This window comes from Peromyscus leucopus, chromosome 8a (genome assembly GCF_004664715.2).
Source record: "Peromyscus leucopus breed LL Stock chromosome 8a, UCI_PerLeu_2.1, whole genome shotgun sequence".
NCBI lineage: Eukaryota > Metazoa > Chordata > Mammalia > Rodentia > Cricetidae > Peromyscus > Peromyscus leucopus.
Window position 1 is genome coordinate 32,215,745 of NC_051085.1, and position 26,820 is coordinate 32,242,564.

Consider the following 26,820-nt stretch of genomic DNA (forward strand, 5'->3'; position numbering starts at 1 on the left):
GGAAACCGTGAAGAAAGCTATGTTTCTGTACTCTCATTCTAAAACACCTCCTTAAGTGCTTCCTGAAGGAAAAAAAAATAATGAAGTTCAGGAGAGGAAGCACATGGCATTCTTGAAAAATGGAAACCATGTTTTGCTTTTGTCAGAACACAGCAAATTCTGGCTAAATAATAACATAGCAATTTAATAATAACTAGTTAGCTTTTAAAAACCAATGTGTAGATACCACCTTTGAAAAATTAAATCCAGTTTAGAACATCACATACATAATGTTGCATATTCTCCTTTCTCCAAACTTAGCTGCTATTTTAAACTAGTCACCTTAGAGTTGACTATTATTTTAAACGCCCTTGAGTTACTTTCACAATATTTGAGAAATTTAGATTGTTATTTAGATTTGCTATCTCTTTAGAGTCTATCCAAATTATCTTTGGGTGAAAAAAAAATCCTTGGGTGTTATACACACTGCTAAAGACATAGGAGAGGAGTTAGAAAAATCAATCTTTGCTTATTGTTACAATGTATTAGGCACACATGGAAATCATAAGAATAAAATTATAAATAGTAATCAATATATGTTATCGATGTATTTGATTTGGTAAAACGCAGCTCATGGGAATCAGCATGTGTACTGACACCACCAAACATGTTTACATCTTTAACCTTATCTTGAGCTCTCAAGTGACAATCTGACTTCACACATTGCCACCTGGATGACCTTCCTACCAACAGCTAACAATCAATAACCCGATTAAACTCAGTTCCACATTTATGTATTCAGCCCCTTTCAGGAGACATGTTAGAGGCTGAGGCTACAAGGACAGTTATGAAATGGCCTAAATGCCAGGAAGCTCTCTCTCCATCCTTCCCCCAATTCTCTCCTCCCCCTTTTCTCTCTCTCCCCTCCTTCCACTCTCCTTCTCTCCCTCCTTCCCCCCACATATGCACACACACACACACACACATACACACACACACACACACACACACACACACACACCAGCCACACAATTATTTTTCATCTAAAAATTCATTTTCTTTTTCAGTTCCATTTCTTTAGTTGATGGGAACACAACATCACTAAAACTGGAAACATCAAAGTCATTTTGACACATTTTTCTCTCGAGACTCATTTTCAAGGGATTTTCGACAGTGTCTTGCAGTATGTCTCAGACAAGACTGTGAACTCACTATGTAGTAAAGCGCTGGTCTCCAACTCAAGATCATCCTCCCTTAGCCTAGTGAAGGCTGAGATTATAGGACTATTTCCAATGATTTCAGACTTCAGATAATTCTGCTGTTCCTTTTCTTCTCTTTCAGTCCTTCTTTTATGGCTTGGTTTTGCACTTTGTCATAGTTGTGAAATAGCCTCAAAATGGTTTCTCTCCTTCCAGGTTGCCCTGTTTTCACCCTATCTATTACCAGCAGAGCTTCATCCTAAAACGTGGAGGCTGTATTGTATCAGTCCTGTTTTAAATTCTTTTCTAGACGTGTTGCAGACAGTGGAAGTCTTCAAGGAACTTCTGATTTTCTCACCTAGTTAATAAAACAAAACGATGAAAATTTCAAAGTAAATAACCTCTTGTGAAAAATAAGACTTTGAAATATGTCAGATAAAGAGATTGCATTTAACACCACAGAGTGATCCCTTGCTTCAAACATCTTACCTGAGTGAGATGCAGTCAGTCATGGGGCACAGAAGACCGAGCAGAGGGGCATACCTGCATCTTAGACAAGGTGAACAGTACCATCTAGCAGAGTGTTAGCAGACATAGGAAAGAGTGGAGCAAAATGTGTGCTCAGGCTAGTCTCCAGGCTCCCAACAGGGATGCATGCTCGACCGGAAGGAAGGAGTCCCAAAGTATAGTCAACCCTCTGCATTTGTGAATTCAATTCCACTTCCATATTTCTAGTCAACCATAGATGGAAAGCCAGTAAAAAAAAAAAAAAAAAAGCATCTCTACTGATCATGTTCAGACATTTCGCTTGCCAATCTCTAAACAAAACAATAAAAACTTTGCATAACATTTGTATTTTATTAAATTTCAGTAATCTATAAATGACTTAAAGTTCATGATAGGATTGCCTAGGTTATTTTTAAATGCTATGCCATCTTGTACAACAAAGTTGAATTTGTGAGGATTTGGTAACTACAAAGGGTCCTAGGATCAATCCATTAGAGATATTAAGAGATGACTGCATGTGGCACACTATGGAAAAATCACCACCCATCTCACTGTCTGAACTTACTAGGGAGAAGTAAATACACATTTCAGATACATCTGTAATAACAGAAGGAAAATACAGAAATGAAAATATATGTGCAATGGAAGTTAGGAACTAAGAAAAACAACATTGACAAAAGATGATTGGTGGCTCTCCAGTGGGTACACAACTTCAGACAATGAATGACTCCCCCACTTCCATAATCTACTAGTAGCCCATGGGTCAGCAGAGAGGGAAGGGTAGGGTCCCAGGAGCTCCTTCCTCATCCATTCATGATTGATATAGGGTCAGTCTTGTGTAGACCCAGTGCTTGTAACAGAGCTGCTTTCAATTTGTGAATGCAAAGGTTTTGCCATGCCTGGAAGATGGTATTTCCAAGTCCTGTCTTCCAGCAATTACATTCTTTCCACCACCCCCCTTTCCTGGTGTCCCCTGAGCTTTACCAGGGTGTATAAATACCGTGTTTAAGGCTGAATATCAGCCATTCAACTGTCACTTATTCTCAGCACTTTGAACAGCATTCAGTTAATACATACAGTGGATATAGTCTCCATTCGCTGTAAAGAGACACTTCTCTGGTTAAGGCTGGGAATGTCATCCTTCTATGGAGATAAGTAGATGTTTAGAAGATAATTCAATGCTATGTCAACTTAGCTAAATAGTATTAAGCTCTCCTCTAAGACCTATGATTTCCTCAGCCATGTGTTTTTGGCCATACTTACAACTCTAGGCATGAGTTTTCCCCTATGGAGTGGGCCTCAAATCCAATTAGAGTAGTTGGTTACTCTCATAATAGTCCTACCACTATTGCATAAGTGGACTCACCTAGCCAGGAGGGTTGCTAATGAAGTTTGTAGAATTCACAGCTGAGTAACACCATCGATGTCCTTTTTTTTTTTTTTTTTCATAAGCAGCCTGCATAGTACCTTTTAACACCATGAAAGCTAGTACCAGCTCAGTTCTTGGTTGAATCCTTTGTATCTTGCACCAAGGTATGTAGTGTCTTAGCAATAGGGTCTTATCACCTAGTTTGGGTAGGCAACCTATGGAATGGTTAAGTACCTGTATTGTTTGGGGGCTTCTTAGGTTTCTTGACCATCACTCAGCTCATCACAGGCATCTCACACCTATTTTGTTTAGTAACCCATGGCTTCCAGGAGAAACAGCATCAGGTCATACAGGGTATCTCCCTATTAATTCCATTAAATTATATTTTAATTGTATTACAAGGTAGTAGGTTTCTATATAGCATTTTCATACTCTGTTAGCTTTGATTAATCCTCCCCACCTCATTTCCCATACCCCACTCCATTCCTTGCCTAAACTTTTCCACTCCCCCAAATTCCCTTCTCTACTTTCTTTTTATCCATGCCTGGTTATTCTCATCCCTTTAAGGTCTTCTTTCTTCCTTTGGCAATGTTCTACTCTACTGTCTTCTACAGGTACTTCAAGTTAAACACACATAACTTGGGATTTGAAGCTAGTGTTCACAAATGAGAAGTATTCACAAACAAGAGAGCATCTTGTTTTTGTGGGTTTCAATCACCTCGCTCAGTTTAACTTTGTCCGACTGCATCCATGTCCCTGACAATTTCATCATTTATTGTTTTCTTTATAGCTGAATATAATTCCACTGTGAATATGTATCACATTTTCCAATTCCCACTCATGAGTTGATGGATATTTAGGGTGATTCTATTTCCTAGATATTGTGGAAGAACATCAGTATACATGGATATGCAGGTATCTCAGTTAGCATGATATAGAGTCCCTTGGGTGTACCCAGAAATTATATAGCTAGATCATATGGTAGTTTTTTTTGTTTTGTTTTATAAATTTTCAGAGTGCTTTCCAAGGGGCTACATTAATTTCTACTCCCCTCAATAGTAAAGTGTAAGGATTCCCATTTTCTCCCAACCATGCCAACATTTGTTTTCCTTTGTGCTGTTGATGATGGCCATTCTGACTGGAATAAGATGGAATCTTGAAGTAGTTTCAGTCTGCATCTCCCTGCTGGCTAAGGATGTGGAACACTTCTTATGGTACTTCCATGTCACTGTGTTTCTTCTTTGAGAGAACTCTCTGTTCACTTCCATGACCCATTTTTAATTGACTTGTTTGCTTTACTGATGTTTCATTTTTTGAGTGTTCTTTTTTTTTTTTGTATATTCTAGACACCAATTCTCTGTCAAATGTAAGGCCCCCCCTCTACAGGATTCCTCTTCCCTTGACTGACAGTTTCTTTTAAATCTGTTTTTTTTATTGATTATCATTCCCACATATATTTGGGCCTTTTATCAAATTCCATGTTAGTCTGTATTAATAAAAGTGCAAAAATTAATGAAAGCTTTGTGACATGCTTTAATAAACTAGTTTTTCCTTCTTTGTAAGGTTTTCTAGAATGTATATTCCTGTGACTAAGCAGAGTATTATTATTTTTTACTTCCAGAAATATTTAATTGAATTTTAAATTTGAGAACATGAAATTTCATGTTGAGAACAATTGATATTTTTCCAATACTTGATTTTCCTGTCAGAGAATATGACCTATATGGTGTGTGTAAGCCTTTTGTTTGTTAGTGGCATCACACTGATTTTTAAAATATGTAGGTCTTATCTCTTTCTTGCTAACTGGATTTTAGATGTTTTATATTTTTGACTGCTGTTATCTTTGATAATTTTCCTCTAAATTATTTTGTCTTCATTTCTGTAATTTAGATATGTAATTGTGCTGTATATTATTACCTATGTATTTGTATATTACATAATTGGTTTTATAATGAGATGCATGCTCAAATTTTATACTTACTCATACTTTTTCATCAGTGGATTATCTTAAGCTCCGGAAATATCTCCTTCATCTAACAAGACTCCTTTCTTCCTCTTCTTTCTCTGTATGAACTCACTGCTTCTAGAAATGCTAAATGGGATCAAAGAGTAGTATTTATCAATAACTAAAAGAAGCATTGGAAATCAGAAACTAGCCTTTTGAACAATTATAACTATTTATTTATTGCCCCAAAATAGGTATGTAATATTGCTTGACCTAAGCCAGTTTTCAGGTTGACTAAAAAACTCAGTACCAGATATAGTAGAGACATATTAAAGACAAAAATAGCGCCGGGCGGTGGTGGCACACGCCTTTAATCCCAGCACTCGGGAGGCAGAGGCAGGCGGATCTCTGTGAGTTCGAGGCCAGCCTGGTCTACCAAGTGAGTTCCAGGAAAGGCGCAAAGCTACACAGAGAAACCCTGTCTCGAAAAACCAAAAAAAAAAAAAAAAAAAAGACAAAAATAGCAAGGAGGATTGAAAGGGAGATTGTGGTGATATTGTGTTCCCCAATATATTGTGCACCCTAATAAACTTATCTGGGGTCAGAGAACAGAACAGTCACTAGATATAGAGGCCAGAAAATGGTGGCACACACACCTTCAATCCTAGCATTCAAGAGGCAGAGATCCATCTGGATCTCTGTGAGTTCAAAGCCACATTGGAAACAGCTAGGCATGGTGACACATGCCTTTTATCCCAGGAAGTGATAGCAGGAAGCAGAAAGGTATAAAAGGCATGAAAACCAGGAACTAGAACCTGGTTAAGCTTTTAGGCTTCTAGCAGCAGTTCAGCTGAGAAGTTGGTGAGGTGAGGTTAGCTGTGGCCTGTTCTGTCTCTCTGATCTTTCAACATTCACCTCAATACCTGGCTCCAGGTTTGTTTTTATTAATATAAGACCTTTTAGAAATTCGTGCTATAAGAGATAGCAATTAGGAGATGAACGGTAAGTCAAAAAAGATGGAGTCAGGATGTTACCATGTGAAATGGTACCAAGTGAAACAAGGAAATGGATTTCAGGAATAATAAAAGAAAAAAAACCCACCAATAGATGTGATGCTTTGTTATTAGGCATTAAGTAACCTGAAAATCTCAAACTGCTACCAGGTGTGAATGGCTAAACCTCCATGGGAGAAAGCAGAAGAGCCCACATTCTGTGTAAGATAAGCCACAGAAAAGAAGAAGACAAGTTAGGAAACAGAGCCTCGAGGCCCTTTCCTGTACAGGCCCCTAAGAGAGTGATTCCATCTCTGATATCTGAAGATAGGCAGCAGCTCTTGCAGATATGACAGCCATGTGCCGGAGATGACCTGCTTGCCACCTCGGAGAAACATGAACCATATAACTGCTGGATAATTCCCTTGCCTTTAAGCATTGGCCAGTTCCTTTAGTCAGGAAGTCCAGTTCTAAAAACTGGACTCCTCTCTCCCAATTGAGTGCCAGATCACTGTTCAATTTTTAAAAGTATTTCCCTTTACATCACTATTAAGGTATACCAAAGCATAAAATGCAGTGACGTGAAGGAGAAATGAACAGAAACACAATCATACCATATTATTTCATTTTTCTGGTCTATGGAAAATTAAGCAGACAAAAGAAAGATGCATGGCTTTGGCAACTTTTATTATTAAATTTCTCTTTTAAAATGCATATTTTTCATTTCTTATCAGCTTGTCAATGTGGATCGCCCACAGATGAAGGTGAAGAACTATCATTACCATCCAACTCCATATTTTTGTTTGTATTAGAGCTATATGATGTTAATAGTGTGTTCAGTTATTAAAAATTGACATTATCTTCCTGAGCCGTATTTCCCAAACCTAGAGTTAGGGTTTCCCATTGATATTCTCTTTGTTATGGATGCTCTAGGCATCTCTTCTTCCGGAACCAAGTGATGTCCTCTTTTCAAGAAGCACTGAGAGCTGCCCTTTTGCTAACTTACCAGATGTTTGAAAGTATGTGCCAGAAGCTGTAGAACGTGGTGGGAATTTATCTTTGTTGCCATGTGACCTTGAACAGCTAACTGCTTGTTTCCCTATCCTTAAAAGAAAGGCATTGGCAAGCCGGGAGGTGGTGGCGCACGCCTTTAATCCCAGCACTCGGGAGGCAGAGGCAGGCGGATCTCTGTGAGTTCGAGGCCAGCCTGGGCTACCAAGTGAGTTCCAGGAAAGGTACAAAGCTACACAAGAGAAACCCTGTCTCGGAAAAAAAAAAAAAAAAAAAGAAAGGCATTGGCATGTGCCTTTTACTTGATTTGTTCTCAAGTTCACTTAGTTAGTCCTGCTCTGCCTCATTCTATCCCAAAGGCTGATGGCTGGTCCCTAATCTCTAGGCTTCCAGCGGGAGTTGGCCAATGGGAAGCACTTATAAGTGTTCTGAGGCTGGCAGGAGAGAAGTGGTGTCTTTCCCATGTTTTCTCCCCACTTCCAGAGCATATCTCCTCATTGGGTACTCTTTGTGAGGATAGTCCCTACTTCTACAGAGAGTTAATTCCACAGAATGGCTAAGAGGAGAACTGAGCCCCACTTGAAGAGGGAGAGATAAAACAAATCAAAAGGATTCTAGCTGCTTTTCAGTTCTTTTGGAAGAGCAGAAGCATGGTCAATTCTTGGGGCTCTAGTCTAAGGATTTAGTGTGAAGGGAGTCAAATCTTAGTTTGGAGGTCTATGGCTAGCTTTCTGTGTTTCAGTGACTTTTGACTTCATAAGATTTTTATTAACACTTCAAATTAAAATATGATTACATCATTTCCCTCCTTTCTTTTTCTTCAACTTTCCTATGCCCTCATTTAATTCCTTCTTAAACTTCTGGCTTCCTTCAAATACACACGCACACGCACACGCACACACACACACAACCTGCTGAGTCCATTTAGTGTTGCATGTATAAGATTTCAGGCTGAGCGCTGGTATTGGATAACCAATTAGGAGTATCCTCTATGGAATAAGACTCCCATTCTCAGCATCCTGAGTTACCTGTGGTTCTTTGTCTAGGGATGCAGACCTTCAAATTTTCCCTTTTCCAGTTTGCATATCTACTGGTGATGTCCTATACATAATGCTCAAGGAGCAAGGGATGGGGGCATGCAGGACAGTAAGAGCCAAAAGACCAGGAAATGAGCTGTGAGATTGTGTCTCCTAGCTATTACAAGAAATCTTTACCACAATAACTCAACAATATGGATGCCTGAAGAAACTTAATACATTTTACATTCCTAAGGTGTTGAAAGTCTATCTTGTGCTATATGCAAATTGTGTCAATGTTCATAGATAAAATTTGAATGGAACTCAACCACGGGATTTTATTGGTGGATGTTTTTCTGTTATAATGTGAATAACAGTATAGAAAATTTTGCTGATCCTTGTTGTGTAAACTGAGATAATAGTGGGAAATGCTGCCATTAAAATGAGATTTCATTTTTGATGGGAGTGATGAGATTCTGGAGACAGGTTCTGTATCAAGGAAGTAACATATACTTTATATCAGCAATGTTTGCACTGTTCAGTCACAGTCATAATATAGAAGATGGGGACCAAAGAATGGATTTATTAGCGGACTTCTCAAGTCACTTAATAATTAAGCATTCCTGCTTCTTATTCTGCATTCATGGGTTTGTGAGCTGGTTGGGAGTTCTCTTGTCTTAAACGATTTTGTTGCATTGAATTAAAGAGAAGATGCTGACTGTTTGATTGTTTCTAAGATATTGAAACAACAGTCTGAGAAACAACAGACTAGTAATTAGTTCTTATTACCAAAGGGAAATTGTACTGCTGGTGTTGTACAAGAGGCTATGAAGGAGGAAGTACTAAATGTTGTCATGGACACCACAAACCACTCATCATGGCACAGCAGAGTAGAAAAATAATGTTTAGCATGTTAGTTTGTGAATCAGAAGTTACTCATGACTCCTTCAGAGGTGACTGAAGGAAATAGTTTACAGAGTGAATGCTGGACTGTAGCAGAGAAAGTATTTGATTGACTAAATCTGAGCTATGGCCTTACTTAAACTCTCTCAGTGGAAAGATCAAGACAAAAATACTAGCCCTTTCTGTCATGGGCCTTCAGTGGATAGGCACAGTAGGCCTTAAAGAGTCAGCATGCCAGTTGCCAGGGGCTGGGTTTGTTAAAACCTATGTGATCCCATGGAGAACCTTCAAGATGTTGTGTCTCAACCAGGAACTGAAGCTGATTGAAGAATGTGGGATTTGGAACAAAGGTGAGTTCTAGAGAATTTAATTTACCTTGGCCAAGATCTGCAAGGCCACACAGGAGCTGCTTGACACTGGACATAAAGGACCCACAGAGTCTTTTTGAAGGCCATGCCCTGCTGTGACAATGTGTTCACATTGGAGTGCTGGATAAAGGCAAGATGAAGCTGGATTACATCCTGGGCCTGAAGACTGAGAGCTTCTTGGAGAAGTCACAGAACCAGGTCTTGAAGACAGGTCTATTCACCATGCCTGTGTGCTAACTGCCAGTGCCATATCAGTGTCCACATGTAGGTGGTGAACATCCCATCCTCCATTGTCCATCTAAATTTCCTGAGTCATATTGATTTCTCCTTTTGTTCTTCTCATGTGGCGACTACTCGGGCCCTGTGAAGAGGAAGAATGACAAGAAGAGCCAGAATGGTGCAGGAGCAGGTGGTGACAGGGAAGAGGTTGAAGTCCACACCTCCCTGGACTAAAGGATTGCCTAGTTTTCCAGTTGGCTAGTGAGGCAGGATTAACACTGAAAAAAGATTAAAAACAAAACAAAACAACAACAACAAAAAACAACTAATGCTCATTTCGCTGTCTTGATTGTCTGGGCTTTAAATTTCTTTTAGCCCACTTATAGGAAATAGATCTGAGGTAGGTTTCCAGTGCTTTCTTTGGGCCCCAGGGAATGGAAGCTATTTGTTTCTTGCCCCAAGGAAGCTGGAGGCTGCAGGGTGGACTCCATGCATCTTTTTCATGACTATAGTCCTGGTTCCTATGGTTTAACATTGCTTAACTATTAACCAAATTAGTGACTGTGCTGTGGCTTTATCAGTTGAACATTCAGCATTACATTCTGTTCTTAGTTCCCATTACTGTGTCTATTTCCCATTGTTTTCTCCTGATTTGACCTGAGGAGACTTGTATCCTGAATGTCTCTTTGCTTTAGTTCCATTGTGTGTCACTGACTCTTGGTTCCAATCTCATTTTCACAAGTCCCAAATCCAAAGTGTTCCACAAACTTTAATTTCTCTAAATTTGGCATATGCTTGTCTGGGTCAAAATGTCCCTAACATTAAGTGATATCAGTTATTTATGCAATTAGTTTTTCCCGCTTTGTATGCATAGTCATTCTTTTCAGTGTCATGTGTTTGAATACTGTGTGTTTCTCCTGGACATGTGCATTTTATGCCTTTTATGGAGTATCTTGTTCCCTTTTTAAAATCTGATGATCGCAAGGCATGGTGGCACATGCCTTGAATCCCAGCACTTGGGAAGCAGAAGCAGGCAGATCTCTGTAAATTTGAGGCCAGCCTGGTCTACAAATTGAGTTCCAGGACAGCCAGAGCTGTTACACAGAGAAACTTGAAAAACAAAAACAAAAACAACAACAAATTCTAAAAATCATCTGACTTTGAAGATGCATTTGCTTCCAGGAGTTTTCAATATAAAATTGTGTGTCCACTTTTTTCATTATGGTAACAAAATACCTAAAATAACCTAAGAGAAAAGAAGGTTTACGTTGGCTCAGTTTGGCACGTTTCAGTCCATAGTTGCTTGGCACTGTTGGCATGGCTAGAAGCATGTGGCAGAATGAATTGTTTAGTTCATGGCTGCAGAAAGCAGAGAAGAGAGGAAAGGCCAAAGTCCTTAAGTCCCCTTCAAGGGCACATACCCAGGAACCTAACATCTACCCCCACCCCCAACAGTACATGGCTTTTAACCCATGAGCCTTTGGAGGATATTATTCAATCCATAGCAATAATAATTATACCTATCATATTGAGTGGTTGTGTGGATTCAATTAATTACTGTATTAAAATACTCATGCCTGGCACATAGGAAATAATAACATTTGTTTTTCTAGCTTTGAGACTGATTTCTCTGATACTATGAGAATGAAGTCTCTAACTCCATCTTACCTGAGGCCTTGTATCTTTTAGAGATTGTCATAGGATCTGGGTGATGTGTTGTGCCTGCATCCTGTTGCCCAAAGGCAGGAAACAGAATTTATTAGAATCCTTGGGATTCTACGATTTCTGAACCTAAAATCTTTGCTCTAAGGTTTGCTACAAGTTCTGAGATTGCGCCTAAGGCTGAGGGAGACACTCAGCTCTGGGTGGAGACTCAAAGCTGTTCGTTGCGTAGAGACATGGGACCACAGGATTTTATTCCTTCTTTTCAGCCTGCTTCTTCTTAGTTGTTGTTTCTTCTCCCAAAGCCACACACCAGTGGCTGGGAGGGGGCAGCTGTCAGATGTGACTGTGTGGCTTTTCATGCTGGCTTCTTGCATCACTGAAGGAGCTTATTTTACCACCTCCAGTTCATATTTTCTTCAACTTTGGTCTTCCATTTTAATATACATTTATACTTGGGTTATTTATATATACTGTCATTCTGCTTAGAAGAATCTTATTTATTATATTATCTAGTTTAGTAAAAAGGTATGTGGCCCCACAGGACAGTTTACAGGAATTCATAAAAAGGGATGAATAGTCTTGGGTTATTTATTTATTTAACATGCCTAGGACAGTCAAAAGAACATCATAGAACTGAGGCCTACTAAGTACCACAGTGAAAGACCTTTATCAGTTTATATGATCATTTATATATATATATATATATATATATATATATATATATATGTGTGTGTGTGTGTGTGTGTGTGTGTGTGTACATATATATGTAATTACTTTTCTTCTACACAGATTTCTTGAACATGTAATGAGCTGTTGATCTGCAAGTAAAGAAGATAAATGAAGAAAACATGAAAAAATCCCTCCCTTAATGGAGTTTACATATAGAGAAACAGACAAAGTTACATCATAAAGCTTACTAGAAGATTTAAGAGCTTTGGAGAAAAAAATGAAGTAATCTTGGTAGTGCTGGGGAATGGGAGACTGCAATTTCCTCTATTTAGAAATGATGTCTTTGAGATAGTGACATGCAAGATAATACTTGAAAAATAGGAGGAAGCAAGTTACCCAGGTTTCGAGAGCAGAAACATTCTAGGAAGAGGAAACAAGGTACCACACCACCTTATTTTTCTAGTTTTCATACTCTTAGTAAAGCTGAGTAGAAAATGTTTTCTGCTGGTCCCTGAAATCTCTCTACATCATGTAGCCTGAATTCTCTACAGACTTGAAAGCAACTATTGGCACTTGTAATGCAATTTAAGTAATTCTTTGAGCCACACAAGAAGAATATGCACAAATCGGTAGCTCACCATGAGTACTTGCTCTGAGTTAGCACCTACAGGGCCTGCGTGAGAAACCCAAGGGGATGGGCTGTGTGGTCTACAAAGCACAGACAAGCTCTGTAAGGTAACAGACCTGTCAGTTTATTTGTTTAGTTTTTAAGACAAAGCATCTTCTTTTCTATTTGCCTTCTTTCCTCACTCTTAATGACTGTGTAGTGGTCTGGGCTTGAATTGTGATTTCCTCTCTAATGTCCACATTGATCTGCTTCATAAAACAGAGGAAAATGATCTAAAAAGGGATCCAGAGCTTTTGCTTCAAGAAGGCTGAATGGTTTCATTAGGTGACTTCAGTATGAAAGTCGATTGTTCTCTTGGGAGCATATGTTTATTACCATTGCCTTTAAAGAAGAACTTCACAAAAAAATAAACTTTTAACAGGTGCCTGGTTCCACTGGAAACAGACATTAATAAAACAGTATTTGGTTTTCAGTACAATGAACTAAAAATAGCTGAGAGACTATACTCCCATTTGGGAAAAATTACTGTGAAATGATTTTTTTCTTCTTATTCTGAGCATTGCACAAAGCAAAACCAATTCACAGTAACTCGGCGTATATTCTCAAAGAGACAGGTCCAGCCATTTTTCTCCTGGACCCTGGAGACCTCATTATTCTGCCATTATAAACAGACCTGCAGCGAGTTTATGCACCTGTGCTGGTGAGCTAAAAGAAGGCACTGAATTTGCTATGCAGATGCATTTACTAGCACTTACCATTTATCTACGTATGCCTGATGTATGTCACCTCATGGAATAGATGTGTTTTTCAGAAATTCTGCCCGAGTTTAATTGTATCTTGAAAGTTTTTATATCAGCGACTCACTGAGCAGGGTTAACACAATCAGGGAGGTTTAGAGGTCTTTGTGAAAAATTTATCTTCTATCCCATCCCATTTCGCTATGTGCTTTGAAGAGGAATACAGTGTCTCCTCTACTCAGTGACTACTTTCACGGAGGCTAAGAGTTTCCATGGGAATTGCTTTTAAGAAGTACATGGTACGCCCTCTGAAATGCTGGGATGAAGACCAGGCTGAGCAGTGGGCTAAAGCTTCCCTCTCCCGAGTGCACAGGCTGAAGGCTGAACTTCAGTTCATGGCGCCTTCTGCTGTGGTCTCCGTTCACAGGTAGGTCTCCATTCACAGGTGCAAACTCTCCTAGGGATGTTGGAGATGAGAGTGGTGATTATTTCATGCTATCTTTTTTTCCACACAGAAGCTATTTAAATAAAAGAGTATTTTACAGACATTACACTGAGAGATTAAAGTGCCATAAAATGTTTTGTCTTTTAAGGTTTCTAAAGTCTAGTTAGCAGAATAAAGCAGGCATATGTAATGAAATCTTTGGTGCAAACACAGCAGCTAATACGGGAAATAAATCCTATAGATGAGGACTTGCTTTCATTTGCTGGGTCACCTTGATGCCTTTGTGTATACAAATGGAGGCTTTGTACTGATGCTGAGAGGTAAGACAGCAGAGATCAGAATTGTTCTCCCAAACCTGAGTGAGTCATTTAAAAAGCAGTTTGGAATTTCTAGAACATGTTCCAGGAAGGAGGAGAAGTTGAGGATCACAAAGAAGGTGAGGTTTGAGAAGAGTGGAGAAGAAGCCAGTGACATGAAGCGACACTAGGGTGCCACAGGTTCTGCAAAGGCCCATGGAACTCCAAGACTGAACCCAGATGCACTGCTATGGTGCAATTTGAGGATGGTTGGGACGTGAACGAAATTACTTTATCTTTCTAGTTGTTTGGTAATGAGCCTTGAATACAAATCTGTGATCATACAGCATACCATTCTTCTTCTTCTTATTATTATTAATTTTGGTTCTTAGTTGAGACAAGATCTTACTCTGTATTAATGGGGCTTGAACTCCCAAGAGTCCTCCTTCATCACCCTCCTGAGTTCTGGGATTTTAGGAAGGAGCCTCCATGCCTATCTCACATTTTGCAGAGAACACACATCCACACTCATTCTGAATTAATAAAGTGTAAAACAGCAACTAACTAGATCATTACGGGACTTTGGCATGAATTCTGTTATGTTTTTTATAAACTTTTAGTAAGTGTGTCAAGCTTAGGCTGCTTTTATTTATTAGACACAAGAGAGAGTAAACATGACTTCCAAACTGCAGGGTATGAATAACATGTAGAGGGAGGTGAGATGATCCATGTACTTAATCAGTTCCAGAGAAGAAGGGATTCACATCTGGAGCTAGCCAAGCACAGATGTCTCCAAAGAATTTTCTGGAATCATAAAGCAGGTGTAGGAATGGCAGGGAGGGATTGGAGACACACTCAGAACTTACTGGTGTTAAGCTCTGAGTAGCATGCTGTTACAGATATATGAAAAGAAGAAATTGAAATTATATCGCAATATATTATAACTGTCAGATGTAAGACAGCTAGAATAAATAGTGCAGGAGTTCAAAGTAGAGGATGCCAATTGAGCTGAAGCAGATGGGAAGATTTTTTGAAGGAATGCAAGCTGAAATGTGAGCTTTGTAGATGATTTCTGATAAAGAATCATCATCCAGAATGTCAGGCAGTATGCCAGCCATCCATTTGTTTTCTTTTAAATCTTCATCCATTTATTTTCTTTTAAATCTTCATTCAGCTCTGAGAAAATATCAAGGAGGATGATGGGCTGTCTGGATGTACAGATCATTGAGACATGATTTCTGTCCATAGAACATAAAGAATAAGTGGAAAAAAAATCAGAAGCATGTAATGATAACACTGGGCAGTGGTGTGACTCCTACACTGTTCTTTGAAATGCAAAGAGGACCCAAAGAGGGATGCACAGAATCCCCGGGGAAGGGAAAAAGAAGAGATCCCCTAAGGAACCTGGGGGTGGGGTGGGGATGGAGGATGGGAACTTGAGGGAGTGGGTTGGGGGCAGAAGGGAGGGAGAGAGTAAAGAAAGAGATGTCTTGATGGGGTGGGCATTTAGGGGTTAGAGAGAAACCTGGTGCCAGGGAAACTCCCAAGAATCCATAGGATGACCCCAACGAAGACCCCTAGCAATAGTGGAAAGGGTACCTGAACTGGCCATCTACTGTTATCAGATTGGTGGCTACCCTAATTGTCATCAGAGAGCCTTTATCCAGTAACTGATGAATGCAGATGCAGAGATCCACTGGGCTGAGCTCTGGGAGTCCTGAAGAAAGGGAGGAAGGATTGTAGGAGCTAGGAAGGTCAAGGTCATGACAGAGGAACCCACAGAGATAGCTAACCTGAGCTCATGGGAGCATGTGGACTCTGGACCAACAGTTAGGGAGCCTGCATAGGGCTGACCTAGGCCCTCTGCATGTGTTTCACAGTTGTGTAGTTTGGTCTCTTTGTAAGCCCCTAGCAGGGACATCAGGACCTGTCCCTGGTGCTTAGCTGGCTTTTGGGAACCTGTTCCTCATGCTAGATCACCTCGCCTAGCCTATATGCAAGGGGTGGATATTAGTTCTACCTCAACTTGATGTGCCATGCTTCAAGTCCATGGGAGGCCTGCCCCTTTCTGAATGGAGACAGAAGAGGAGTGGATAGGGAGGAGGCTAGATGGGAGTCGGGAAGAGGGAACAGGAGGAGAGTAGGGAGGGGAAACCATGGTCGGTATGTAGAATAAATGGGAAAAAAAAGTTAAATGATTAAAAGAAGAAATGCCTATGGAGAAATACACACAGGAGTAATTCTGTCTACTTGGGTTTTTTTTTTTTTAAGGGATGATTTCACTACAAACTTGACATTTGAACTGAATCTTGAGGGGTGTATAGACTATGACTAGGTGGAGAATGATATAGGCTCTTTCAGTGACCGGGAACAACATAAGCAACATGGGGAGGTCTGGAGCACATACCTATGTAAAACATGGCTAATCCCACTATGCTGAAGCACAGGGAGTATGCCAGAAGGCTAGAACACCATGTTGTGGCAAGGGGTGGATGGGGTGAATGAATTGGTTCCTCAGCTGGTGAGTATGGTTGGATTTATTTTGTCAAAGTAATATAATTGAATAAGGGGGGTGGAAATAGAAGGGAATTCATGGTTAGCTTTGCCTAGTTTTCTCTGTGGCAGGTACATTGTCAGTGATAAACACGTCTCACTTCTTCGTGGCTGTAGGCAAGTCCTATTAACCCCCACCTATGAGTGAGAAAACATGTATGTTCCACAGCCTTGTTACTGGAAAAACAAGGTTTGAACCCATCTCATCTGACTGCACAGTGGAGATGAAGTCTTCAATGCTACATTCTGCTGACATGAACATAAAAACCAGAAACAAAGTCTAAGGCACAGATTATGAGATCTTCAAATAGACAAATGTATGGCGGAATGGTAAAATCGAGATGGAACCCGAACCCCTACTAGGAGCTCAGGAGGAAAAGGTGACAAAGATGAACCAGTCCTCTTGTGTGGATTGACCGAAAACAGTAAAGATATTGACTAAAAGAGATACGCCAATCTACCAAGAAAATAAGAAAAATATAGCAGCTTCTCATTATGTTGTGGTAGCTAGACCCTTAACATGCACCTACCAAACTTGTAACACTGACCTACAAGACTCTCTACTATGTGTATTGAATAAATTCAACCATTATATATGATGTCTCCCACAAAACAGAAAAGAGGATTAATCTGTCAATCAATCCATTGTTTAATGTCACCTCTGGTGAACATCTGGGAGGCTTAGCGAGTTTCCCTTTTGATATAGTCTCTTTGCCATTATATAGATGCCACATTTAAGAAATAAGGCGAGTCTCAGAAATTCACATGCAAAAGAACAGGCAATAATAACATCTGTGGCTGTTTCAGGGTTGTAAAAGCATTCCTAGACCCTGGCATGTGCATATAGATTGCTGAATTTCTTGGAATAATAAAAATAATAATGTTTTGTATTGGAATCATGTCTCACTCAGCTTTTAATACTTTCCCAGAAACAACAACAAAAAAATTACAGAAACCAATATGCATAGGCACTCCAGAGAGATTAGTGACATGGCAGTCTGTGCAACTCTGTAAGGCTGCTTTTGGTGTTTCTCCAATGTTGATAATGTGTTCAGAATGGAAATATCAGGATGACGGGGAGTTCAGAGGAATAAAATCACATATGTTTTGTTAGTATATTTTTGAAACGAGCTGGGGAGATGCTAAGATGTTTTGTTTTCTATGGGCTGACCTATTTAGAAGTTAATTTCACTTTGCTAAGCCCTATGATTACACATTGCTAGTAAGTTTTCTACTTATTATGTGTTAAATTTAGTTGTGTATCCTGTATTTGTTTAGTTGTTTCTTTGTGTACTGGTTGATGTTTCATTTAGAACTATCAGAGAATAGAGACTGTATGCATACCCATGTTGCATAACATGGCTTAGGTAAGAAGACAGAAGGATGCTAGATGAAGGTAGATATAAACAATACATGAAGACCTTCAGTGTTGCCTAGAGAATCATTTAAATACAAAACCTGTCAGTTTTAGCTATAGTATATTATGTGTTTAGATGTGTATAATACTTGAAAAATTTAAGGAGAAAGATGCTTTTGTTTCATGTCTATCCAGGAAGGCATTTAAAGAACAGCTCCTGGTAGCTGTGTTTTTATATTAGTCCTTGCCCTGATAAACACTTTAAATTACAACAATTCATTTCGATTTTATAAGAATCCCCAAGTTTGAAGATGCTTTTTGAATTCATACTCTCAGTAAAGCAGTCCTTGACTACAGGTTCTTCACAGGATGTGAGCCTTTCCCCACATACTGTAACAGTTTAGCACCACAGAAGACTCAGCAGTATTTAAAGGATCCAGAGGTAAAAGAATGTCAAAGTACTTCTACAGATAGAATTCAGAAGCCATTTGCAGATTACATAACATTCAGCAACATCCCGCCCCCCAGATCCTGCATGTGTGGTCAGTGTTTAAATTCATCTTTTCTCATGTCAGGATGTAGCCATTTCATCCATTTCATGAATTGGAAAAGGTAAAATCATTTACACGTACTATTTGAATGGCAAAATACAAAACAGTGACAAGTCATTGGCACCAATTTTATTAAATTTACTTTCTTTCAAGCCAGTGCCACCCATGACTATTGTATGAGTTACCCATCTCTTTGTTGTGATAAAACAAACAAACAAACAAAAAAAACCCCAAAAAACAGGAAAAGGCAACTTAAGAAAGGGATTATTTTGGCTTTCAATTCCATTAGATAGAATTCATCATGGCAGGGAAGAGATGCCTTGATTCAGGGGGCAGCTGGTCATATTGCTGCCCCCGTCAGGAAGCAGAGAGAAGCTGCCCTTGCTCAGTTCCCTTTCCCTGTGTGTTCAGTTCAGGACCCCGCTCTATGGAATGGTGTGGACCACATTTAAGATGTATCTCTCTGTCTTTCCACTTTCCACCTCAGTTAACCAAGTCTAGAAAATCCCTCACAGACATACCCAGAAGTGTGTTTCCATGGCGATTTTAAATCCTGCCAAACTGATGATCAAGATTTACGGTCATGATTACCCACTGAGCATCTGTAATGTGTAATTTTATTGTCCTAGATCCTAATAGCAAAGCAGGTTACTTACTCCTCTTCTTAAGCCCAACATTCATCTTACACGGAGAAAAAAAAAAAAGACCAACGTAGCATGCCTATTCCTTTTGCTTATCCATTAGTCAAGTGTTCAGCTCTAAACCAAACTATGAACATTGAGTAAATGTTTTAATTTGCAACACATTTCCCAAGATTGATCAAGTGAAACCAATATCTAGTGGGTCTGTTTGGGGAAGTAAAGTGAGCGGGTGTAATCTCTAGAATAAGAATATACAAATGTTGCACAAAATAATCCCAGCACAACACTGGGTTTAAAATACTATTAGATTAGAAAGCACATGTAATTGGTGGGCAGTTCACAGGTTAACACCTGAGTTTGCAGAATACTTAAATTCTCTGTAAAATAGGGGGCATTTTCTTGATTTTTCATTTGTATCAGGTAGCAGAGTACTAAATTTGCTGATATGTAGGTAAAATACATTAAAGTCATGCATAACTATGTGTTAATGTACTCAGGCAATTCCAAAGTTTTCCCTGCATCCTCTTATTGGATTGTGTTTAAGTTTCCAACCAGACTACAGGACTAATGAAGATTGAAGTTCTATTCCTTAGTATTGTCTGCCCATTGTATCTGTTTGTGTGACCAGTAATCCTGGATGGCCAGTCCAAGTATTCTGGGATTTTCTCTGTCATAGTAGAAGTCTCACCTTCAACTTTATTTATGACCTTAGATCAATGGTTCTCAACCTTCCTAATGCTGTAACCCTTCAATACAGTTCCTCATGTTGTAGTGACCCCCAACCATGAAGTTATTTTGCTGCTACTTCATAACTATAATTTTGCTACTGTTATGAATTGTAATGTAAGTATCTGATATGCAGGATATCTGATAGGTAACCCCTCTGAAAGGGTTGTTAGACCCCCAAGAGGTCATGACACCTGGGTTGAAAATTGCTACCTTAGAAGAATCAGAATCTATTTCCTTTAGGATACTCTAGTGCTACCCAATGACATTGCCAACCTTCTCCTAGGCTCATCTGTTTGTATATTTTCATCAGCAGTAGCTATTTTTTTTGCTCTGGTGTTGTGTTGGATGGGGCCTCCCTCATTACCTCTGAGCTGTCTCTGGGCTACATTTTGGAGAGGAGACACATCTCTGAAATGCAGACATAACAGTTTTTCCATGCCCTAGGCTTGCCTCTTTATGGGAGATGGGATACAGAACCCTCATTTCTTAGAGAACTATATAAGAGACAACTAATGTAATTTCTTTCCTCTCCATTTCTGAACATTCTCTTCTACTGGCCTACAAATCTCTTTCCTCTAGGGAGTTAGAAAAACTGAAGAGGCCACTCTCTTTTCAACTTCTATTTATGGATCTGGGTTCAGCTCTTTATGTGTAAGTCAGGTTTCCAGTGCTGAGAAACCTTATTTGTCAAAGAAGCTTGATTCTTGCAAATCAAAATACCCTGACTTTCAAAACTATTGTTTTTACCCCTAGAATTTTAAAATGTATTTATAGATTCAATTGACTCATATTCCAGCTCTATCTACCTTTTCACCGAGGAAACAAATGTCAAGTGATGCAATGAGTAAAGGTTGCTGCAGAATGAACAAAAGGCCCAACAGAGAGTGCCTTCAAAATTCAGAATTTTATTTCTCTGCATTACGCTGCATGCTATGTATTTTTCTTTGTGTCAAAACCACATAACTACCCTGATTCCCTGACCCTTCCTCCAAATTGAGGCATTATTCTCTAAAAAAAAAAAATTAGGATTCAGACATTGTCTATGATGTTTCTTCACACATGATTGCGTGGGTATGGAGTCATCCTACCTACAGCCCCTGGGGCTGCAGTGTCATTGAGAAACCTGTCTTCTGACAAAAGTTCTCACCTTGCTGACCTAGAAGCACTATTTTCCTACAGAATCTCTGTTGACTCAGTTTTTGTGTTCACAATCATGAGGGTTTCAACAGCTTCTCTGATGAGGTAAAAGCAAAGAGAAGCAGCCTTTGTAGAATCTGCCTCTGGAACCATTTTGTGATGTCTTCTGGTACTTTGGCACAATGTCCTCTTCTCTGCAGAGTTCTGATTATTTCCCATCACTGTGCCAACAGTACTTGAGAAAATATCATAAGGAACAAAGTTTATCTTGGCTCATGGTTTCAGAGATTTCAGTCCATGACCATGTGCCTGTCTTGGCATTGGGTCATGGTAAAGCAGAATATCATGGAAGAGCCATGGAGTGAAGAAGGCTGTTCCCTTCGTGAAGGTCAAGAAATAAAAAAAAGAAAGTGAGGAAGGGGCTGGTACACAATATACTCTTAAAAAACACTCCATTGGTAATCCATTTCCTCAAACCAGGCCAGTTCACTTTAGGTATAAATTCATCAGTGGGTTAGTTAGACCTTCCTTGATCCAATTATCTCTCATAGCCCATCAGCTGCCAAGCAACTATTGCACACCTGAGCTGTTTGGGAACACTCTTTATACTGAAACCATAACAGCCCTGATTGTAGTTTTGAACTCACATAATCCTCCGCTAATTTGGCCAAACCTCATAAAATCTACAGTGTAATTCTCAATATCTCTAGAGGCAATGCAAAAAGAGAAATTTGCCTTTTAAATGTGCTTAGCTGTTCTTTACATTTCTGTCAGAAAACGTTTTTCACAATGATTACCTCCTGAACTAGGGACACTGTAGAATGGCTAGGTTAGGGATTTCATTCTTTTACCATTTCAGAGGATTTGGAATTCTCAAATACATGCAGGTTTCTTCTTCCTTTCTCTTTTTTTCTGTCCCTTGTAGAAAATATAAGGCAAGTGAGTATACATTTCCAAGACCATTGTCAAGAGAGTTGGTGTTGGTATTGGGGAAAGGGTTTAGGTATTTAATGTCATTTGTGCTTTGAGCTCCCGTGGACAGTTATAATCCACTGATGTTTATTTTTTTTATATCAATCCAAATTGGCATCTGTCAGATGATGGGTAAGTCTTCACACTGTGTGTCTTCCATGTCATCCACCAGGCCTTTTTTGTCTTCCCTGTGTTACTCTGCACCTCTTAGGATTTTTAAGAGCTTTCAAATCATTTCATCTTTTCCCCTGTCTCTTTTATTTTCCCTCTAATTTTACTACAATATTAGTCAACTGTATATTTCTAGTCAAGTGCTGCACTAATGAAGTATAGCCCATCTTAACACTATTCTTCTCCATGTGGAAGCTGAGTTGTTTCAACGTCATTTGCTGAAGACCTTTTCTTTCCTTGACATGATGTTATCTTTGTGAAGTGTCAGCTGGACATGAGCATAGGGTATAGGTCTTATGACAAAACATTTCCTAGGGAGATGTAACACTCTAAACCCCAGACAGGGAACCCATGATAGAGTATGGATACAACTAAAGTCCAACTTGATGAATCAATAGCTTTTATCGGGGTTCCTTATAGGAATATGGGTGAGGGATTACTTACAGGAGGAGAGATGGCTCAAAGACATCTGCATCACCAAAGCCCACCCCAGCATGCGTGACAGCTCACAAAAGCTGCAAACCTGGAGCTCACTGCACAGCCTGCAGGCAGCTCAACAGAACAGAGCATGTCCTATGCAAGGGACTCGGGGCTAAAGCTCTTCTAGGAAGCTCTGCTTCTTCCAGGCAGCTGGTATGGTCTTGGTGGTCTTCCTTGCGGCTGTGTCTGAGACTGACTCTTGGCAGCTTTATTGCTTACTCTGGCAGGGAGTGGCCTAGTGAATGTAGTCAGTTTCATGGACTTCCTGAAGCTCTTTGGAGTTGTTTACCTCCCTGTTAAAGAGGAGCTGCCTTGCCAGATAGACTGTTTTAATCTTGGAGGAAACTTACACAACCAAGTTATAGGTGAACACCACTGGTCTGGATGTCTATCCCTTTGCCATAGCCACTCATTCTTATGTTATAAGCCTTTCTTCCTCATTTTCAGCCCTTGAATTTGTAAACTTTTTCCTTGTAACTTCAATTTCCCCCTTGAATTATTAAACACAAGTAATTTAGAAATTACTAAACCCAAGCACAGAAATCAAATAGTAAATTCAATAAACCCTTCTTTATCATTTTTCTCTTTCTCCCCTTTAAAAAAAGAATGTGGCCTTTTCATTTCACAATATCACATATCCTAATGTATATGATAATGTTGTGTTTACTTTGGTCACCTTAAAATCTGCTACTACTATAATTTAAAATTGAAAATATCCGAATGTAAGGATTTCTGGACAAAATGGTGACCATTCTACCTTGAGACAAAGAAATGTCATAAGGCAATTAGGGTAATTTCAAGGGGTAGAAACAGGCCCAAACTTATATAGGAATTTAGGAAGGAAATTATCATAGAATGACTTCATCTTATCGTAATGTTATTTTTATTGTTTTGGTTAAAAGCATTATGAAGATATATTTATATATTTATATCTTTTTTTTTTTGGTTTTTCAAGACAGGGTTTCTCTGTGTAGCTTTGCACCTTTCCTGGAGCTCACTTGGTAGCCCAGGCTGGCCTCGAACTCACAGAGATCTGCCTGGCTCTGCCTCCCGAGTGCTGGGATTAAAGGCGTGAGCCACCAATGCCCGGCTTATATTTATATCTTTTCTTCTTAGTATAGAATGGGAATTTACAAAATGAACAAAAATGGAGGAAAAAGAAAATTAATTTAAAAGAGGGACAAATAGAATATTTTCTAGAATACCTCATGAACAACAATGTTAAGAATTTTAATGTGAATTGAGATTTTGTTAGTCATACCCAATGACATTTACTAGGAAGGAAAGTTAAAAGATGACTATGGCCAATGTATTATCAATTTGAAAGATCACTAATATCTGATCATTTTGTGAGTTTGGATTTTGAAAATACAGAAATGTATCTACTTGTCTATAGCTCCTCAGCTTGCCTATCATCCTGTAAATTACCAGTGGGTTAATTATCACCTCTCTGTCAAGGATACACATGGCTTGAGGTCACATGAGAGTCTGAAGCTGGAAAAGCTGAATTTTCTCAGTGCAATTGTGATATTTCTAAATGATAAATCTGAGTCCAGGGTAACACTTCCTTTGCATTGAAAAAAACAAGTTGGAATTTTATTTTTACAACAATTAAAAGTATGGTATTTAATATCTATGAAGAGTGTTTCCCTGGTTATTTACAATGGCTATTCTAACAATAGCCAGTTTGGGTGATTTGCCCAGGTAATTTTCTCCACCTGTGATGAATCTATGGCATGCACTTCAGGAAACATAATAGGATGAGCCACCCCTGCCTACTTTTTGAAAGTATGACTCATTCCTTGGCATTTAAAGAAATTGCTGTAAAATTCAGACATTTGTACTAATATATATCTTTCAAAATCATGTACATATGGGGGAGAAAGACAAAAGAGCAAGTCCATACCCATGTAGAGTGGGTTATATATAGAAGACATGAAACTGGGTGTGCATGTGTGCCTGAAGGAGCTCTGAGGGAGCTGGATGGGGACATCAGAGGAAGGTTGATCATATTGCATTGTATGCATGTATAAAATTCTAGAACACAATTTATTGTTTTAATCTGGGGTGTGTGAGAAGGAAAATGGTAAATCAGATACTCTTATCATGGTGAAGGAAGTCATCATTTCTTGATCCATGATCCAGAGCACAGATTTTTCTCATGAACCAATAGATCTATTGAGTACTAATGGCTATCTGAAATAGATCTGAAATAGCATTGTTTTTTTTTTGCATACATGATTATTTCTGGGGAGAAGCTTCATAGATTTCACATGTGTTTCTGATTGAATAAAAGTCTGAGCACAGTCTAGCGCAAAGGTGGCAGTGACATTTGATCTTGAGTAGAGGGTTAGTTATCCACTTGAAGTTTCTTGTTGCACCATCTTGAGAAGGCTCAGCTGCTGTGCAGGAAATATGGGTAAGCGGCACCAAGCCCTCCCCACCCCCACGCTTATGGGAAATTTCTGTGGTCCTCCAAGTGAGGGTGAGGCGTTTTGCTTTGATTTTTGTTTTGTTCTGTTTTTTCAAGACTCAGCAAATGCCTAGGTCCTTAAAGGACCATTTCCTCAGGTCCAAGAAGAGTGAGTTGTAGAATGATTATTTCAGCTTTAATCCATCAAAGAATTGTCCATTTGTTTTCAAAAGGCTTGAGCATGGGTTTAGATTCTTCAAATACCTTTTTTCTTAATATTTTGTGTATCAGAATCACCATACTCCTCAAGCAATAGAAGTAAGTTTGTAGCAGATTCAGTTGTTAAATGCATAAACACAGTTCTTGATTAACTTAACAGCAACCGTGAGTCTGCATAAAGACCAGAATTTGGTTCTTCGTGAGTATGACTATGTGAAATCAACATCATAAAACATGAAATTCTGAAACTGGTGTGTGGGAGAGTTCATGACAGACATGAAGCACAAAGCTACACAGAGAAACCCTGTCTCGAAAAACCAAAAAAATAAAAAATAAAAAAAAATAAAAGAAATGAGTCCCACATTCACATTATTGAAATAACTGTCTCCCAGTGTCCTTGAAGTCTCGATGGGCCCGTCATTTCCTCTGACCTTCCAGGAGAGGAGGAGTTAGGAGTGACCAGGCACAGACACCACTTGTCTTAAGTCATATTGAATCATCGTTGACTGATGAGGATCCTTGCAAGTGTTGCAGTGCTGTGGAGCTCTTTCCTTTCTCTTGGTACTGGCTTTGTTGCAGAGCCTGGTGAAGCTCTGGAAGAAAAGGCAAACATTTCCTGACAAGGCTCTAGTGTGTTAACAAGTATAGACGCCTCACAGTTGGGAACACAGCACTGAGCTTGGTGCTGAGCACACAGAAACAACTCAGACATGGGTTCTGTAGCTGAAACCTTTACAATCTTGCAGGGGGTCTTTAAATGTGTTTACTAATCTCTCTAATAGGGGTGGAAGGCCAGCAGTCCCGAGAGGAGGCGAGCTGTTTTAAGAGTGCCGAGCCAGGAAGACCCCAGAACCCATAGTAGCAGCCAGCCTTATTCACTGCATGCTGGCTTTGCTCCATCTGGCCTTTGATGTGTGGTGATGGGGAGGTGCCTCTTTTGGAAAGGAAGCTGCTAATGTTCTCTGCTTAGCTGTCTGGATAGCTCGAATGCATTTGGCCTCATCTTCTGAGCCTTACAGGGGAAACTGAACTCACGTTTTTAGGTATAGCCATTTTCTTGGATAGTTTGGCTATTCACTTACTGTAAGCAGTCTTGTCTTTATATTCAAGGAAGAACATTTTACAATCATTGTCTTACTGAAATGCCATGCCAATTTTATTTTTAGTTGAGCCAACTTTTACATGTTTCAACTGTAAGTTAGCCTTCTCTAAACTTCAGTCAAAGGCTAGAAAATGAAAGAAAAATACTGTTGTGTTGCATTAAGTGCCTGTAGTTAAAGTATATTTAACTCTTTTGGAAATGTTACAGATTTTTATACAGTCAAACCCAGCTAATTAAAAGGAGGCACATAGAAAGCAGAAAAGAGTTAGATGCAGTGGTTAAACTTGAAATAAAAAGGTTTCCTCTATTATAAAGAAACTGTTAATTAATATCAAGAAGTGATCCCTGGCTAGGAGAATGGGATAATTAATTACCGTTTTCAGTAGGAATCTTATGTAATATTTTAAAAGCCATTCTTAATGCTATAACAATTTATTACTGTATTCAAAAGAATGAAAGCTGAAGCTCACGGAATTCTGTATATCTGGACGACTAGACCAACAGCTGTGACATCAGTTTCACGTCCCTCAGAGACAACTAGACACTG

At 39.3% G+C, this 26,820-nt stretch overlaps 1 pseudogene; it reads left to right on the plus strand.

Annotated features, from left to right (window-relative positions):
- The first annotated feature begins 7,956 nt into the window (after positions 1-7,956).
- On the plus strand, positions 7,957-10,537 carry LOC114686433 (annotated as a pseudogene).
- Positions 10,538-26,820: the final 16,283 nt, after the last annotated feature.